At 49.6% G+C, this 17,088-nt stretch overlaps 1 protein-coding gene across 5 annotated transcripts in view; it reads right to left on the bottom strand.

Moving 5' to 3' along the window:
- LOC127429127 (E3 ubiquitin-protein ligase Jade-2-like) overlaps positions 1–17,088 on the bottom strand; it is a 96,006-nt gene that overhangs the window by 18,520 nt on the left and 60,398 nt on the right. The gene's annotated exons all lie outside the window — the stretch shown is intronic.

Below are 17,088 nucleotides of genomic sequence, written 5' to 3'. Positions count from 1 at the left end.
GGCTCTACACACCTCCCGGCGTTGCCTCAGGCCGGGGAGCCCCCGGCATGACGTACACCCCCCCCCCCCCCCCGGAGTGGAAGGGTGGGGGGGGCGTGCCTTATGCCCCGACTGCCGGCGGGTCCTCCCCGCCTTCCTTGACCTGGGAGGAGACAGGAGGGGAAAAAACAACAACACAAAATGGCGAGGGAAAGGCCAACACAGAGCGGCAGAGAGAGAGAGAGGAGAGAGAGAAAAAGAAACTCACCGGTTCTCTGATGCGCCGTCGCATGGTCCTCGATCACTACTCCACCCTCTCAGGCGGACTGCAGCCGCTCCTCCCAGGGCGGACCGGAGTCAGACCTCCGACCCCCAGCGGACAGAACGCCCCTCCGCGTTCCCGGCGTCCCGTGGGGACTCTCCTCCGCCCCTGGCAGCGGCCCTACCACTCCAGGCGGTCGGGGAGTCGCTTCCCTCCTCCCCCCGCGGACGGCGGTCTTCTCTCGACCCCTCCACGTTCCCGGGGGATGGCAGGGCACTCCTCCGCCCCCGGCAGCGGCTCCCTCGCTCCAGGCGGTCGGGGAGTCCCGTCCCCACTCGCCTCGCGGACGGCGGCCGCTCCCCGCGTCTGGGTGGTCGGGCTACTCCGTCCCCTGTCGGACGGCAGCGGTGCTCCCCTGGGTGGACGGGAGTGTCGAGGATCCTGCGACGGGAATCCCTCCTCCCTCCCGGGTTTCGGTACCAGTGTAAAGGGGTTTCGAGGAAAGGAGGAGGCGAGAACCGGCTTGACAACTTAAATAATAATTTATTAACCAAAAACACACACAACTAAAAACACAGCACAGCTGCCTGCAATTCTCTCTCTCTCGAACTGTCGTCCCCGGCCGCCTTTATCCCTCGCGCGCCCCATCAGGCTGATTGGGGACCGGGTGTGTCTCATTCCAGCCCGGCCCCGCCCTCCTCGGCTCTACAGAGACATAGCGCGTGTGGAGGCTTCACGCCATCCACTGCGGCAACCACGCTCAACTCACCACGCGCCCCACCAAGAGCGAACCACATTATAGTAATCACGAGGAGGTTACCCCATGTGACTCTACCCTCCCTAGCAACCGGGCCAATTTGGTTGCTTAGGAGACCTGGCTAGAGTCACTCAGCACGCCTTGGGATTCAAACTAGCGAACTCCAGGGGTGGTGGCCAGCGTCTTTTACCACTGAGCTACCCAGGCCTCTCTAACATTTTTTTGAAGAGTGCACATGTGGGTGAACAGACCAGATAACAAACGTCATAGGATGGAGCCCAACAAGTAGTTAACCAATCGGAAAGAATTCAACATTTATTTCTGGGGGTTCAGTGGGAAAAGCATACACACTATAAACTGTACCTATTTATACACACAAATGTAAAATATCGATGGTTCCTCACTGTGGGGATGGGGGCGTGGTCGTGTGTCTGTCTGCGGGAGAGGGAGAGCAGTAAGTCTCTTCAACTGGGCTGTCATTATCATTAACACCTGTCTCATGTTATAGTGATGGCGGAGGGAGACCTGAAAAGGCCGACAAAGAGTATGGACCAGAGAGAAACACTTCCTGTGTGTGCAACAAAACTGAATGGACTCAAGATGGCGTCGAGTATGGCTGCTGCGTTGCGAGCTCCGACACAACATTGTAGTTTTTTGTTTGTTTTGTTTACAATTCTTATGTTTTTGTCTTGGATGTTGTCTGCCTTATTGTCTATGACAGACAAACACTTTTGGACATTGGTTCTGCAATTACACACCGTAAACTGGACTTCAAATTCCTCAATGCTGACCCGCTGTTTACAAACAGGCCAGCGGAGCCCTTTGTCTGGGCAGCCCGGCCACAGAAACGCAAAAGAAAAAGGGGAAACAGAGCCGGCGTTCTCATCAGAGTAAGACGTCGCGCAAATCGACCCTCGCTACCCAGTATTCTACTGGCAAATTTTCAGTCTCTGGACAAAAAGCTCTGCGAGCTGAGAGCGTGGATCTCTTTCTAATGAGAGATGAGGGACTGCTGCATTATCTGCCTTACAGAAACTTGGATGACTGCGGAGATTCCAGACTCAGCCAGTGAACCCACGGGGTTCTCCGTGCACCGAGCGGACAGAGCGAAAGACCTCTCAGGTAAAAGCAGAGGTGGTGGTGTATGTTTTATGATCAACAAATCCTGGTGTGATCAGAAGAACGTACATTCTATCAAGTCTTTCTACTCTCCTGATCTGGAATTTCTCATGCTTCTGTGTCGGCCATTCTGGCTACCGAGGGAATTCTCAGCGGCCATTATCACTGCGGTGTACTGCCACAAGCTGACACAGACCGGGCACTCAAGGAACTGTATGGGATTATAAGCAAACAGGAAACCGCGCACCCTGAGGCCACGTTCATTGTGACCGGGGACTTTAACAAAGCCAATCTCAAATCAGTCGCACCAAAATACCACCAACACATCAGTTTTAACACACGAGGGGACCGGGTTTTGGACCATTACTACTCTCCCTTCTGGGATGGCTACAAATCCCTCCCCCGCCCACCATCTGGCAAATCGGACCACTCTTCCATTCTGCTTCAGCCCGCTTACAGGCAGAAACTGAAACAGGAAGCACCCACCCTCAGAACAATCCAGTGCTGGTCGGACCAATCAGACTCTACGCTACAAGACTGTTTTGATCACGCGGACTGAGAGATGTTCTGGTCCGCCTCTGATGACGACATCGAGCTTTATGCTGATAGCGTAATGTGTTTCATCAGAAAGTGCATAGAGGATGTTGTTCCGACCAAAAAAAATACGGATCTACCCGAACCAGAAACCTTGGATTAATAGCGATGTTTGCATGGCACTTGATGCGCGGACCTCCACTTTTAATTCCGGGAAGGCGGAGGAGCATAAACAAGCCAGTTATGCCCTCAGAACAGCAAAACATCAGTACAGGAACAAGACTGAAGGACAGTTCAACACCACCAACTCTAGAAGCATGTGGCAGGGAATTAACATCATCATGGACTTTAAAGGGAATAAAAACTCCACCGTGAACACCACTGCCTCTCTCCCGGATGAGATAAATAATTTTATGCTCGTTTCAAGGGAAATAACACTGCCCTCGCAGAGAGAGCTCTGGGCCGAAGCTACAGAGTTTAGTTCACTCTCCGTCTCTGTAGTGGATGTAACCCGATCCTTTCCGACGGGTGAATATCCGTAAAGCCGTGGGTCCATACGGCATTTCGGGCCGCGTCTTCAGAGCGTGTGCGAACCAACTGGCTGGTGTTTTTACAGACATTTTCAACCTTTCCTTCTCTTTGTCTGTAGTCCCCACATGCTTTAAAATGTCCACCATTGTGCCTGTTCCAAAGCAATCCAAAATCACTTGCTTAAATGTTGCTCTGACCCCCATCATCAGCAAATGCTTTGAGAGATGTAATCAGAGATTACATCTGCTCTGTGCTGCCTCCATCACTGGACCCATTGCAGTTTGCTTACCACAACAACCGCTCCACTGATCCCACCTGGAAAAAAGAACACTTATATGAGAATGCTGTTTGTAGACTACAGCTCAGCATTCAACACCATAGTGCCCTCCAAGCTTGATGTCAAACTCCGGGCTCTGGGCTTAAACAGCTCGCTGTGCAGCTGGATCCTAGACTTCCTGTCAAGCAGACGCCAGGTGGTTAGAATGGGCAGCAACATCTCATCACTGACACTCAACACTGGAGCCCCGCAGGGCTGTGTTCTCAGCCCACTCATGTATTCTCTGTACACACATGACTGTGGCATCACACAGCTCCAATGCCATCAAGTTTGCTGATGATACGACGGTGGTAGGTCTGATCACTGACAATGATGAAACAGCCTACAGAGGTGGTGCACACTCTGACACGCTGGTGTCAGGAGCACAACCTGTCCCTCAACATCAGTAAGACAAAGGAGCTTGTGGTGGACTTCAGGAGAAGAGAAAGAGAACACAGACCCATCACCTTTAATGGAGCACCAGTGGAGAGAGTCAGCAGCTTCAAGTTCCTGGGTGTCCACATCACTGAGGAACTCACATGGTCGGTCCACACTGAGGCCGTTGTGAAGAAGGCTCATCAGTGCCTCTTCATCCTGAGACAGCAGAAGAAATTTGGAATGAACTGTCACATCCTCACATGGTTCTACACCAGCACTGTAGAGCATCCTGACTGGCTGCATCTCCGCCTGGTACGGCAATAGCACCGCCCACAACCGCAAAGCCCTGCAAAGGGTGGTGCAAACTGCCAGACACATCATCGGAGGTGAGCTTCCCTCCCTCCAGGACATATATACCAGGCGGTGTGTGAAAAAAGCCTGGAGGATCATCAGAGACTCCAGCCACCCGAGCCATGGGCTGTTCTCACTGCTACCATCAGGCAGGTGGCATCGCAGCATCAGGACCTGTACCAGCCGACTACATGACAGCTTCTTCCCCCAAGCAATCAGACTTTTGAACTCTTGATCTCTCACGATCAAAATACATCAGCACTGCACTTTATTAATCTTATTATCTCACACCGGACTGTCATAAATTATATTCTCTCTTAACAACACATTGGCAATTTACTATCAACCGACAGCCTGAATGTCAATACAGTACAATACAACTTACTGTATATTTTATATATACTATATATATATATATATATATTTGTGTATTCTTTATTGTGTGTATTGTATACTGTACATTGTATGTTATTATTTTTATATTGTGTTGTGTGTAATTATGTGTATATTAAGATTATAAATTGTGTTGTGTAAATCTGATGTTTATTGTAAATTGGTATACGTCTCATCACTGTCACGACTACTATGTTGCTCAGAACTGCACCCAAGAATTTCTCACACTATTGCACTTGTGAATATGGTTGTGTGACAATAAAAGTGATTTGATTTGATTTGACTCGTTTGTGTGTGGTTATTTGGCCACTGAGTGCCCTTTTTGTGAACGAAGCTGAAGAGTAATAAAATACTCACGATGACTGTTTCCAATGCCTCCTGACTCCTCCATTTACCCTGAGAATACGATCTGTTTCACTGGTGCCGAAACCCGAAATTTGGAGGATAATGTGGTTATAGACCCTTCACCACTGGGTGAAGTAATCAAGTTCCTCGCCAGCATCCAGCAGAACCAACATCAGGTCCTCATGTATTTATGCCTGGAGCAGGAACAGCATTAACAACTCCTGCTCCAGGCCCAAGCGGAGGATCGGCGGGCGTTCCGGAGCCTGATAGCCAGAGAGGGGGCTGCAGATGTGACCCCGGAGCCCACAACCCCTGTTACCCTCATCAAGATGGGGCTGAGCGCCTACCTCGCCTTATTTGAAAAGACAGCCGAGGAGTGGAGATGGCCATCCGACCAATGGGCAGCCCGCCTGTTACCTTTGCTCTCCGGAGAAGCGCAGCTAGCGGCCCTGCAATTTCCTGCTGCCAGCCACCTCAATTATGGAGACTTGAACAAGGCGATCGTGCAATGGGTTGGCCAAAGTCCTGAGCAGAACCATCAGCACTTCTGTACCCATAAGTTTGTGAAGCATGGCTGCCCGTTTGCTTTTGTGCAACTGCTCCGGGATGCCTGTCGAAGATGGCTGCCGGCTGAGGATGTTGTTGACCTGGTGACACTAGAGCAGTTCATCTCTCAACTCCCTCGGGGGATGACCGAGTGGGTGCAGTGCCACTGCCCGGCATCGCTGGAAAAGGCTGTCCAGCTGGCAGAAGACTACATGGCAGCATTTCCAGGAGGCAGCAAACCAGAGGCTCTTTCTTCTCTCTCCTACCTCTCAAACCCCCCCTCCCATTTCCGTCCTGTTCCAGCTCCCAGGAAGTGGGGAGGAGCCCTGCCCAAATCCTTCCCCTTGTCTGTGCCTCACCCTTCCCCTGTCTCCCTCCGCTCCCCCCCAGGTTGTCGAGACCACCCCCATGGGCATGATAGGGAAGCCTGGGCCGGTCTGTGTGAGCTGTGAGGAAGCCGGGCACTGCCAGGATCGTGTACAGTTATGGAGGTTGGGACAATGATCTGGATCCCTGACGCTCCGCAGGCCACCCCCGATTGGGCAGGGACGTATCAGATACCGGTGAGTATAAAAGGGGGTGCATATCAAGTTTTGGTGGATTTGGGTTGTACCAAAACCTCTATACACCAATGCTTGGTGCATGCGGGGCATTGGGTACGAATAAACGGGTGAGCGTGCGGTGTGTGCATGGGGATATTCACAGGTATCCGGTGGTTACCATTGAGATACTATTTAGGGGGAAAAGCATAGAGTAGAGGCTGCGGTTAATTCCCACCTCACCAATCCACTGATTTTGGGAAGGAATTAGCCCGATTTTAGGAATTTATTAAAGGAAATATGTGTGGATGGGTCCTGTAAAATGTTGTCTCGGTGTGTGACATGCAATGCTATGACTGGGGAGACAGTGCCAGGGCCATCTACGTCTGCTCTGCGTCAAGATGACGCAAGAGGGGGAATACCTGTCCTCAGGAGGTTCCCTGAGGGGGATTTCCCTCTAGAGTAGTCACGTGATGAGTCCCTCAAACACGCGTTTGACCAAGTGAGAGTCATTGATGGTCAACAGCTCCAGCATGACGTCGCACTCACATACCCATATTTTTCAATTATTAAAGATTGGTTGTATTGAGTGACGCAGGATACTCAAACAAAAGAAAATACAACCCAATTATTAGTACCGAAGAACCATCGGGAAACCCTCTTACAGGTGGCCATCTAGGTCAGGAGAAAACGCTTAACCGAATAATGGCCCATTTTTTCTGGCCGGGCATTCACGGGGATGTTTGCAAGTGGTGTGCGGCGTGCCATGAATGTCAGCTGGTGAATCCACAGGCCACCACAAAAGCGTCATTGTGCCCTCTTCCGCTAATCGAGGTCCCCTTCAAAAGAATTGGCATGGACCTCGTTGGGCCATTAGAATGGTCCACACACGGGCATCACTTTGTTTTAGTTCTGGTGGACTATGCAACGTGATATCCGGAAGCAGTGCCCCTGCGCAACATCTAAGTACTTAGTGTTGCAGAGGCACTCTTCAGAATAATCTCCCGCGTGGGGATTTCAAAAGAAATCCTCACTGATCAAGGCACTACATTTGCCACAAACACTACGCAAACTGTAAGAATTTTAAAGTATTAAATTGATTCGCACCAGTGTTTACCACCCACAAACAGATGGGTTGGTGGAACGATTTAATAAAACCTTAAAAAATATGATTCGAAAGTTCATACATGAGGACGCTAGAAATTGGGATAAGTGGCTCGAACCCCTGTTATTTGCACTGCGAGAGGTCACACAAGCCTCCACAGGGTTTTCCTCATTCAAGCTGCTGTATGGGTGTCGACCGTGCAGTGTGGTCAACATGATGCGGGAAGCTTGGGAGGAGGGACCTTCAAACAGTAAAATGAAATTCAGTACGTTCTTGATCTTAGAGCAAAACTCCACACTTTGGGTCAATTAACACAGGAGAATTTGCTCCAAGCTCAGGAACGTCAAAGCCGACTGTATGACAGGGGCTCCTGACTACGGGAATTCACACCGGGAGATAAAGTGCTTGTATTACTGCCCACTTCAAGCTCTAAATTACTCGCCAAGTGGAAAGGGCCCTTTGAGGTCACACGGCGAGTCCGAGATCTTGATTATAAGGTTAGGGGAATGGACAGGGGTGGGGCACGTCAAATTTACCACCTCGACCTCCTAAAATCATGGAGGGAGGTTGTCCCTGTGGCCTTGGTGACAGCAGTTCCGGAGAGGGCGGCGCTCGGGCCGGAAGTGACTCTCAAACCAAATTCATTCACCCCGGTCCCGTGTGGAGACCACCTCTCACCGTCGCAGCTCACAGACGTGGCCAAGCTGCAAGTGGAATTTGCGGATGTGTTCTTGCCTCTCCCCGGTCTCACAAACCTCATAGAACACCATATCGAGACCACCCCTGGGATGGTGGTTCGTAGCCACCCCTATCCCCTTCCTGAACACAAGAAAACGGTTGTTCAGGAAGAATTAGAGGCAATGCTCAAGATGGCCGTAATAGAAGAGTCGCACAGTGACTGGGCCAGCTCGTCGCTAAGAGCGACGGGATGGTCCGGTTCTGTGTAGACTATCGCAAAGTGAACGAGGTGTCCAAATTTGACGCGTACCCAATGCCTTGGATTGACGAGTTGCTCGATCAGTTGGGCGCGGCTCAAATTTTATTCGACACTGGATTTAACAAAGGGTTACTTTCAGATCTCTATAACTCGAGAAAAAATAGTTTTTCCGTTCAGTTTACACCAATTCGTGACTCTTCCGTTCGGTTTGTTCGAGGCCATGGCCACGTTTCAGCATCTCATGGACAAAATTATCAGACCGCATACAGCATATGCTGCTGCGTATTTAAATGATTTTATTATTTATAGTAATGACTGGCGGTGGCACATGCAACATCTGAGAGTTGTCCTAAGGTCGCTGCGACGGGCGGGACTCACGGAAAACCCGAAGAAGTGCACAATTGGGCGGGTGGAAGTTCAGTATCTGGAGTTCCAATTGAGTCACGGGTAGGTGCAACCCCAGGTTAACAAACCCGCAGTGATCGCGGCCTGCCCGAGGCCCAAGACCAAAAGGGAGGTAAGACAGTTTCTGGGGCTGGCTGGCTACTACCGAAGGTTTGTGGCTGACATCACCAGCCCATTGACTGATCTTACTAGAAAGGGGTCCCCCGATCCGGTCCAGCGGACGAAGTCGTGCCAACAGGCTTTCCTAAAAGTAAAGTCAGTGCTTTGTGGGGGGCCGTTTTACATGCTCCTAACTTCTCTCTCCCCTTTATTTTGCAGATGGATGCATCTGACAAGGGGCTGAGGGTGGTGCTCTCACAGGAGGTGGGAAGGGAGGAACGGTCGGTACTGTTCATAAATCACAAGCTCTCCTTGAGGGAGACAGAGTACAGTACCACTGAGAAGGAGTGTCTTGCGATCAAGTGGGCTGTCCTCACCCTCCGCTATTATCTGCTGGGGTGGGCCTTCACCCTCTGCTCAGATCAAACCCCACACCAATGGCTCCACTGCATGAAAGATACCAACGCACGGATCACCCATTGGTACCTGGCAATTCAGCTGTTTAAATTCAAGGTGATCCACAGACCGGGTGCGCAGATGGCTGTGGCTGATTTTCTCTTCAGAAATTGGGGAGGGGAGGGGGGTGTTGGCAGGCTGGATGTTGCCCCGGCCTGAGTCGGGTGGTGGGGGTATGTGGGGATGGGGGCATGGTCTTGTGTCTGTCTGCGGGATAGGGAGAACGGAAAGGCTCATCACCTGGGCTGTTATTATCATTAACACCTGTCTCATGTTATAGTGAGGGCAGAGGGAGACCTGAAAAGGCAGACAAAGAGCATCAGTCGACAGAAAGAGAGGGACCAGAGAGAAACTCTTCCTGTGTGTGCAATAAGACTGATTGACTCGTTTGTGTGTGATTATTTGGCTACTGAGTGCCCTTTTTGTTTGAGTTTTGTGAACGAAGCTGAAGAGTAATAAAATACTCACGCTGACTGTGTCCGCTGCCTCCTGACTCCTCCATTTGCCCTGAAAATACGATCTCTGTTACACTCACGTTCGCAAATATGCGCTCATACATTTGAGTTTTATGTAAGAGTGAAACCCCACTATTGAAGTGCAATTCCGCTGCAGGCCATGATAGAAAGTAAACAAGCACAGCAACAACTCTGGAATATCTGGAAATAAAGCGAAACAATGGGAAATAAAAATAGTGAAGTCTTCCTTGGATACCATTGTGGCAGCAGGGGCGTGGTCGAGCATTCGTCTGGAGAGAGAGAAAGTGGTAAGTGTGCATACATCTGAGCCAGATAATGATTAATACCTGTTTCCAATTGCAGTAAGCTTGGGGAGAGAGTCTAGAGTCTACCTGGGTGCTTGATGCTGTGAAGCTGAGAAGCTGAAAAGCTGATGTGTTAATGTGAAGCTCTTGATCACTTCCGGGATCAATGCCCTGTGATGGAGCTGGGAACTGTGGTCCGGATCCCCGACACTCCTTGGGCTGCCCCTGATTGGGCCGGAGCATACAGGACACCGGTAAGTGTCAAGGGGAGTACTCATCAAGCCTTGGTGGATACGGGTTGCAACCAGACCACTTTCCACCAATGTTTGGTTCAACACGAGCCTTTGGGCACAAACAAAAGGGTGCAAGTGAAGTGTGTGTATGGGGATATTCACAACTACCTGTAATGGCAGTCGATAAGAAGGACACGGGAGGCAGGTTGCTCCACTCACAGGTAAGGATTTTAATGACCACACTTCACACACTATTCTCTTCATCCGGCCTGCCTACCACTCCCTCCCCGTTTCTGAAAAGGAAATCGGCGGCAGCCATCTGCGCTCCCGGTCTGTGGACCACCTTGAATTTAAATGGCTGAAGAGCCAGATACCAACGGGTGATCCGGAGCCATTGGAGTGGGGTGTGATCCAAACAGAGGGTGAAGGCCCGCCCCAACAGGTAGTATCGGAGGGTGAGGACCACCCACTTGATGGCAAGACATTCTTTTTCTACGGTGCTGTACTTAGTTTCCCTCAACGAGAGCTTGCAACTAATGTACTGCACCGGGCGCTCCTCCACCACCTGTGAGAGTACGGCCCCAGCCCTCTGTCTGAAGCGTCCGTCTGTAAAGCAAAAGGGAGAGAGAAATCGGTTGAATGTAAAAGCGGCCCCCCGCAAAGTGTAGCTTTAACTTGCGTGAACGCCTGCTGACACTGCTCCGTCCACTGGACCGGGTCTGGAGCTCCCTTTTTAGTGAGATCAGTCAGCGGGCTGGTGACGTCCAAATAGTTAGGCACGAATCTTCTATAATAGCCAGCCAACCCCAGGAACTGTCTCACCCCCTTTTTGGTCTTGGGCCTCGGGCAGGTCGCAATCGCCGCCGTCTGATCAATTTGGGAACGCCCCTGCCCGTGGCCCAAGTGGAACGCCAGATACCGTACCTCCACCCGCCCAATCGCACACTTCTTTGGGTTTGCTGTGAATCACGCTCGACGCAGTGATCTCAGAACCGCCCTCAGATGCTGCATGTGCCGCTGCCAATCATTGCTATAAATGATGATGTCATCTAAATAGGCAGCGGCGTAAGCTGAATGCGGTCTGAGGATTCGGTCCATGAGATGCGGAAACGTAGCCGGGGCCCCAAACAAACCAAACGGAAGTGTCACAAACTGGTGTAATCCAAACGGTGTGGAGAAGGTTGTTTTTTCACAGGAAATTGGTGTCAAGGGGATCTGCCAATAACCCTTCGTCAAATCCAATGTCGAATAAAATCGAGCAGTGTCCAACCGATCGAGCAACTCATCAACGCAAGGTATTGGGTACGCGTCAAATTTAGACACCGCGTTGACTTTTCTATAATCCACACAGAACCGTACAGACCCGTCACTCTTAGGCACTAGAACAACTGGGCTGGACCAGTCGCTGTGGGATTCTTCTATTACCCCTATATCGAGCATTGCATCCAATTCTTCCTGAACAATTTACATTTTGTGCTTGGATAATCGGTAGGGGCGGCTACGTACCACCACCCCCAGCTCGAATGAGGTTCGTACGATCCAGTAGAGGGGAGAACACATCCGCAAACTCCTGTTGCAACCTGGCAACCTCCGCAAGTGACTGGGGTGAACTGTTTATGTTTTGAATTCACCTCAGGCCCGCGCTCCGCCCTCTCCGGAACTACCATAGCCAACGTCACAGGGACCGCCTCCCTCCACAATTTCAGGAGGTTGAGGTGGTATATTTGACGTGCGCCCCCTCTATCAGTTAGTTTAACCTCATAATCGAGATCCCCCACTTGTCGGGTGACCTCAAAGGGTCCTTGCCACTTGTCGAGTAATTTAGAGCTCGATGTGGGAAGCAATACAAGCACTTTATCTCCTGGTGCAAATTCCCTTAGCTGAGTTCCCGTCATACAGTCGGCGCTGTCGTTCTTGAGCTTGGAGCAAATTCTCCTGTGTTAGCTGCCCCAAAGTGCGGAGTTTTGCTCTAAGATCAAGAACGCATTGAATTTCATTCTTATTATTTGAAGGTCCCTCCTCCCAGGCTTCTCACAAGACATCAAGCACACCGCGTGGGTGCCACCCATACAGCAGTTCAAATGGGGAGAAGCCAGTGGAGGCTTGCGGGACCTCTCGTACTGCGAATAACAGGGGGTCGAGCCATTTATCCCAATTTCTAGCATCGTCGTGCACGAACTTACGAATCATGTTTTTAAGGGTTTTATTAAATCGTTCCACCAGGCCATCTGTTTGTGGATGGTACACACTGGTGCGAATTGATATAATGCCCAATAATTTGTACAACTCGCGTAGTGTCTGTGACATAAACGTTGTGCCTTGATCGGTGAGGATTTCTTTCGGAATCCCCACCTGGGAGATTATTTTGAAAAGTGCCTCTGCAACACTGCGTGCCGAGATGTTGCGAAGAGGTACTGCTTCCGGATATCGTGTTGCATAGTCCACTAGGACCAATGCAAAGCAATGTCCACGTGCTGACCGCTCTAATGGCCCGACGAGGTCCATTTCAATTCTTTCAAAGGGGACCTCGACCAACGGAAGGGGGTGCAATGGCGCTTTTGGGGTGGCTGGTGGGTTAAGCAGCTGACATTCGCGGCATGCCACACACCACCTGCGGACATCGCCACCAATGTCCGGCCAATAAAAACGGGCTATTAGATGGTTCAGTGTTTTCCTTTCTCCTAAGTGACCCGCCATGGGATTATAATGAGCCGCCTGGAATACCACTTCCCGACGGCTCCATGGTATCAAAAGCTGGGTTGTATCTTATTTTGTCTGAGCATCCTGCGTCACTCTATACAACCGCTCATTTATAATTGCAAAATAGGGATATGAAAGGGCGATGAAAGGGCGATGTCCGGCTGGAGTTGTTGACCATCGATCACTCTCACTTGGTTGAAGGCGTGTTTGAGGGTTTCGTCTCGCGACTGCTCCAAAGGGAAATCCCCCTCAGGGAGTTCCCTGAGAAAGGGAGGGGCTACAGCCTCTCCCCCTCTCTTGTCATCATGACGTGGAGCTGTTGAGGACGGCCCCGGCTCCGCCTCCCCTGCCAGAGCATCGCATATTTCACATCTCCCTAATTTAGTGCAGGACCCATCCGCACAAATTCCCTTCAATAAATTTCTATAATCAGGCCAATCCGTCCCCAAAATCAGCGGATGGGCGAGGCAGGAACTAACCTCCTGAGGGAAGGGGAGGCTTCAACCCCTCCAGCCATTCGGGGGTTTCCTGAAAGGGATTTCCCTTGTAAAAAAGAAGATAATTTTCTATCCGTTCCGGAGTGGAACTTCAATAAATTGCCCATGAAGGTCTCTGCGTTGTTCTGTCTTTTCTGAGCGCTGAAGTAAAGCAATTATTGTTAATTCACACTTTTGATTCCGTTACTCACTTTATCTGACTCCAATTTTATATTAATCTGACTCCAATTTTAAGTTGACCTCTAATTTATATTTAAGCTCTAATTAATTACTGATCATTCTTTTAATTTAACATTTTTAGGTTACTGATTACTCTAAATCCTTTTCTATTCATTGTCCTTCTCGATCTTTGGAGACTTACGCCGGCCGTTATTAAATTACGTAAACCTCCCGAAAATGGATAGCCAGTTCTGTTCTTAGTCAGCGGTTGTAGGGTTAACTAATATCGTCTGGTTTGGCTTGTCTCATAACCAGACGATATTGCCGCTTAGTCACCTACATACAACTTGCTAAGACAGGCGGTGAGCAGTGACTGAGAGTCTTTAAATGGCTTTCTCCTACCCGGTTGTCCTGAGTGGTTTCTCCTATATTAAAGCTCCAGTATGGTCTACCCTGGTCTAATGAAATTCAAATCCTACCCAGCTGTCCTAGGTGGTTGTCCTACCTGGTTGTCCTGAATGGTTTAAATTCAAACTGAGAGTCTTTAAATGGCTTCCTCCTATATTAAAGCTCCAGTAATGATTTCAGAGGAATTCAGAATAAATCAAATAATAACAATTTATTTGTCAGGTAGGATATAAAACATTGTTGCAGAAATTCAAATCAAAGCCAATTTCACATGATCAGAATAAACAAGCATTACTAAAAATAAAAGACAAGTCAAAGAAACATAGCTGACAAAACTACATGCAGAGGTACAGCATGGGAGATCTGCTTACAGATCCCCAGAGCTTCATGCCAACTTTCCTTAAATATCCAGACAGAATAAACATTGTGTACCAAATGGTATTACCCTTTGAACAGTGAGAATTTGGGGATGAATGGGTTCTTGACTTCCTGGGGTTTAACCTTGTTAACATATAGGAGATAATTTCAATTGTAGGTCAAGGAGGGGGATAGACCTCCAGAATTATGCAGTATTTGGCAAAGACCTTATAACTTTGTTACCATTAGTTTTATCAACATGGGAAAGAGACCACTATACCAGTCGCACAGAGACCTCTTAAATGATATCAAACACACACAGTTGCATTCTTTGTTTTCATGGTATTTGTTATATTTTTACATATAAATCTTGTGTATTTTGTGTTGGTCCAGAGCTGATGAAGGGGAGAAGGGGGAGAGAGAAGTGGGGGCAGCAAGGTGATTTGCAATTTATCACACTGTGGTGATATTCAGGTGTAGATTTCAGCTTTTGTGAGAGAGTTCTATGACGTTGATTCTCGCAGAGTTCTTTGACTTTTACCGGAAATGGCACCTTTTGGTCAGCGTCTCCAGCCAAACGTCGCACTCTCATATCCTTATTTTGCCATAATAAAAGAACGGTTGAATGTCAGCTGGTGAATCCACCGGCCACCCCAAGAGTGCCCTCTTCCACTGATCGAGGTCCCTTTCAAAATTATTAGCATGGACCTCATCGGGCCATTAGAGCGTTCAGCATGCAGACATCGCTTTGTATTAGTCCTGGTGGACTATGCAATGCGACATCCGGAAGCAGTGCCTCTGCGCAACATCTCAGCATGCAGTGTTGCTGAGGCACTCTTCAAAATAATCTCCTGGGTGGAGATTCTGAAAGAAATCCTCACTGATCAATGCACTACATTTATGTCACGGACACTCCACAAGCTTTACGAATTAAGTCGATTCGCACCAGTGTTTACCATCCGCAAACAGATGGGTTGATGGAGCGATTTAATAAAACCCTAAAAAAATATAATTCGTAAGTTTGTGCATGAGGATGCTAGAAATTGGGATAAATGGCTCGATCCCCTGTTATTCGCAGTGCAAGAGGTCCTGCAAGCCTCCACAAGGTTTTCCTCATTCGAGCTGCTGTATGGGCAGCACCCGCACGGCGTGCTCGATGTCATATGGGAAGCTTGGGAGGAGGGGCCTTCAAACAGTAAGAATGAAATTCAATATGTTCTTGATCTTAGAGCAAAACTCCACACTTTGGGGCAACTAACAGGAGAATTTGCTCCAAGCTCAGGAACGTCAAAGCTGACTGTATAACAGGGGAACTCGGCAATGGGAATTTGCACCGGGAGACAAAGTGCTCGTATTCTCACATCGAGCTCCAAATTACTTGCCAAGTGGCAAGGACCATTTGAGGTCACACAACAAGTGGGAGATCTTGATTATGAGGTGAAACAAACCAATAGAGTTCAAATATACCACCTCAACCTCCTGAAATTATGGAGGGAGGCGGTCTCTGTGACATTGGCTACGGTAGTTCCGGAGAGGGTGGAGCTCGGGCCAGAGGTGATCACAAAACCAATCATATCGCCCCGGTGGGGTCAAACCTCTCATCGTATAAAGTCACAGAGGCGGCTAAGTTGCAGGAAGAATTTGCAGACGTGTTTTCTCCTCTGCCGGATCGTACAAACCTCATACACCACCATATCAAGACTGAGCCGGCGGTAGTACTACGTAGCCGTCCCTACCGACCACCCGAACACAAGAAAAAAGTAGTCCGGGAAGAATTAGACATAATGCTCGAGATGGGAGTAATAGAGGAATCCCACAGCGATTGGTCCAGCCCAGTTGTTCTGGTTCTTAAGAGCGACGGTTCAGTATGGTTCTGTGTGGATTCTAGAAAAGTAAACACAAATTCTAAATTTGACGTGTACCCAATGCCTCGTATTGATGAGTTGCTCGATCGGTTGGGCACTGCTCGATTTTATTTGACACTGGATTTGACAGATTCCCTTGACACCAATATCCCGTGAAAAAACGGCCTTCTCCACACCGTTTGGATTACACCAATTTGTGACGCTTCCGTTCGGTTTGTTTGGGTCCCCGGCTACGTTTCAGCGCCTCATGGACTGAATCCTCAGACCGTATTCGGCTTACACTGCTGCCTATCTAGATGACATCATCATTTACAGTAATGATTGGCAGTGGCACATGCAGCATCTGAAGGCGGTTCTGAGATCGCTGCAATGGGCGGGACTCACAGCAAACCCAAGAAATGTGCAATTGGATGGGTGGAGGTACGGTATCTGGGGTTCCACTTGGGCCACGGGCAAGTGTGTCCCTAAATTGACAAAACTGCGGCGATTGCGACCTGCCCAAGACCCAAGACGAAAAAGGGGGCGAGACAGTTCCTGGGGTTGGCTGGCTATTATAGAAGGTTTGTGCCTAATTATTTGGACATCACCAGCCCGCTGACTGATCTCACTAAAAAGGGAGCTCCAGACCAGGTTCAGTGGACAGAGCAGTGTCAACAGGCGTTTACGCAAGTTAAAGCCCCACTTTGTGGGGGGCCGCTTTTACACTCACCCAATTTCTCTCTCCCTTTTGTGTTACAGACGGACGCTTCAGACAGAGGGCTGGGGGCAGTGCTCTCGCAGGCGGTGAAGGGGGAGGAGCGCCCGGTGCTGTACATTAGTCGCAAGCTCTCACTGAGGGAGACTAAGTACAGCACTGTTGAAAAGGAGTGTCTTGCCATCAAGTGGGTGGTCCTCACTCTCCGATACTACCTGTTGGGGCGGGCCTTCACTCTCTGCTCAGATCACGCCCCACTCCAATGGTTCCACCGCATGAAAGATACCAACACGTGGATCACCCGTTGCTATCTGGCTCTTCATCCGTTTAAGTTGAAGGTGGTCCACAGACCGGGAGCACAGA

The sequence above is a fragment of the Myxocyprinus asiaticus genome, chromosome 38, assembly GCF_019703515.2.
Source record: "Myxocyprinus asiaticus isolate MX2 ecotype Aquarium Trade chromosome 38, UBuf_Myxa_2, whole genome shotgun sequence".
NCBI lineage: Eukaryota > Metazoa > Chordata > Actinopteri > Cypriniformes > Catostomidae > Myxocyprinus > Myxocyprinus asiaticus.
This window is presented reverse-complemented; position numbering and strand designations above follow the sequence as displayed.